Consider the following 2,289-nt stretch of genomic DNA (forward strand, 5'->3'; position numbering starts at 1 on the left):
TAAGTTTCTTTGTAGGAGAAGGTATCAAATATGTAGGGGGTGGACGCATATCTTCTTATCTTTCTTCTATTTATCTTGTGTATCAATATTTTTATTAGGTCTTTATTTTCTGGTTTTTTGATAAGTATTTTGAATTTGGAATTGTGGTGATTTTCATTGATATTTATCAGATAAGAATATTCATAAACTGGGCTATTTTTAGAGCCTGTCTCTGTTAATCGAAAGTGAAATTCATCCTGTGTTTTTTCCTTTCCATTCACTCGGATTTCTTCCGTTTCTTCGATTTTGTTCGGATTCTCATTTTTTTCCGAAAAAAAAGAAGGATAAGGATCTTCTTCGGCGGATCTCTCTTGTTCCTGTTTAGTCTCCTTCATTTCGTAAGCTGTTTCTATTTCTACATCTCTTTCTTCCTCACTTTCCAACTTTTCTTCCATTTTTGAGGTTTCTTTCCATTTCTTAGTAAGAATGGGTGAATTCTGCCTAAATAGTAGACACAAGTAAGAAATAAGAGAATACTAAAGATCCGAGCTATAGAATTTCTCAATTCTAACGCAAGGTACTTATTAGATCGAATGTACTTATTCGATCTAATAGAATGATTTTGCCGTATCCAGACTAATACCAATCCAAGCCATTTCATGAATAAAATGTGCCCAATTAACCAACCAACAAAACTACTTGTTACAAATAACATCTTGTTGTTGCATCTAAACATATAAATGTTGACTAATCTGGCTAACATTGAACTTGGTAAAATGAAATGGTTGAATAATTGAAAAATGAGATTATTCAGGAATACACATTGAATGTTGAAATTACGCATTGAATTTTTGGTAGTAGATCCATAATCAAAAAAAAGTTTTTGATTGTTCCAGAAGAAATGAAACAAAAGATATGGTAGAGCTAGGGCAGTTATTGTATGAGGTCTACCCAATGCTAGATGCAGAGGCGCATAATAGATCGGTATGAACATCATGAGCTGTCCCATAATAAAACCAGATGTTGCTGATACCTTCTTCTCGGTTCCTTCTTCCATAACCTGAGCTCGGAGAAGGAAGAGATAAGAGGGCCCTATGGAGAATGTGGTCAGAAATCCATAATAGAGTCCGACCACAACGACCGAATTGATTATCTTCACGCATAAGGATACTAGATTACCTAGTAGAAAAGATTGAAAAATCATCACAAACCTCCCTTGTTTCTTTTCTATTGCAATTTCTGGATTATTATATGATGATTTTTTAACTTTCCATATATAGAAAAGAAATAGAAAGAGATAGACTAGAAACGACATCTGTTATGTCAATGACACCAAAGGGGTATTAAATGAATGAAATTAGGATATGGATGGAATATAATGAAATAGTTAGAGGTGTCTACGGTAGTAAATCATAAGCATGTGGGAGCTGGTCTTAATGGGTACACGGATATGATTATCATTGTATGCTCTGAACTATCTATAGTGGAGGTAACTGGCTTGGTCCCGAAGTTCTACCCACGTTGGGGTTTCTCCATCATCATATATTGTGTTCTTTATTGCTTTCCACAATATTATAACAGTGGCATTCAAACATAAGATAATTGAATTGTTTGTTTAATCACCTAGATATCTAATTAAAGTGACTTGTTGCTTTAGTTAACTTATTCCGTGCCCAAGGTCCAATAATTTGTAATTTGGAACATAAACTCAGTAAATTCTAAAACTTGTAGTGGTATTAGATCGTCCTGGATTCTTTCAAGTGGTTTCAAAGCTTGAGTGCCTGTCCTGACCTGACATCATCTAGATGAGTACTTCGTTGACTGTGCCTCCCTATTTTAATGTGAATAATTATGCTTATCAAAAAGTGAGAATGAGGGCATTTTTGAAATCTATGGATGGGAGGACTTGGTTGAGTGTTGTAAATGGTTGGTCTATCCCTAAGTCCACAGTAGATGGTGTTGTCACTCCCACCCCATATAGAATTGGTCTAAGGCTGAATTGGATAGATGCAATTAGAATAGTAAAGCTTTTCATGCCCTGTTTATAGCTATTTTCCCCGAAAAATTTAGGAAAGTGTCTATGTGTGAGATTGTTAAAGAAGTCTGAGATATTCTAGAAACCACCCATGAGAGAAACACAAGCGGTTGAGAATTTGAAACGACAAATACTGGCTACAAGGTTTGAAGAGATCAGGATGAGAGAGATATTTGATGTTTTCTATGCGAGTCTAAATGACATAGTGAACTCTTCCTTCTACCCAAGTGAGAAGATCCCTGAGCCTAAGATAGTTAGAAAATTTCTTAGATCCT

The 2,289-nt window shown here is 35.1% G+C and overlaps 1 pseudogene; it reads right to left on the bottom strand.

Annotated features, from left to right (window-relative positions):
• LOC111379839 lies at positions 1-1,336 on the bottom strand (annotated as a pseudogene).
• Positions 1,337-2,289: the final 953 nt, after the last annotated feature.

This window comes from Olea europaea, unplaced genomic scaffold (assembly GCF_002742605.1).
Source record: "Olea europaea var. sylvestris unplaced genomic scaffold, O_europaea_v1 scaffold204, whole genome shotgun sequence".
In the NCBI taxonomy this organism is placed as follows: Eukaryota; Viridiplantae; Streptophyta; class Magnoliopsida; order Lamiales; family Oleaceae; genus Olea; species Olea europaea.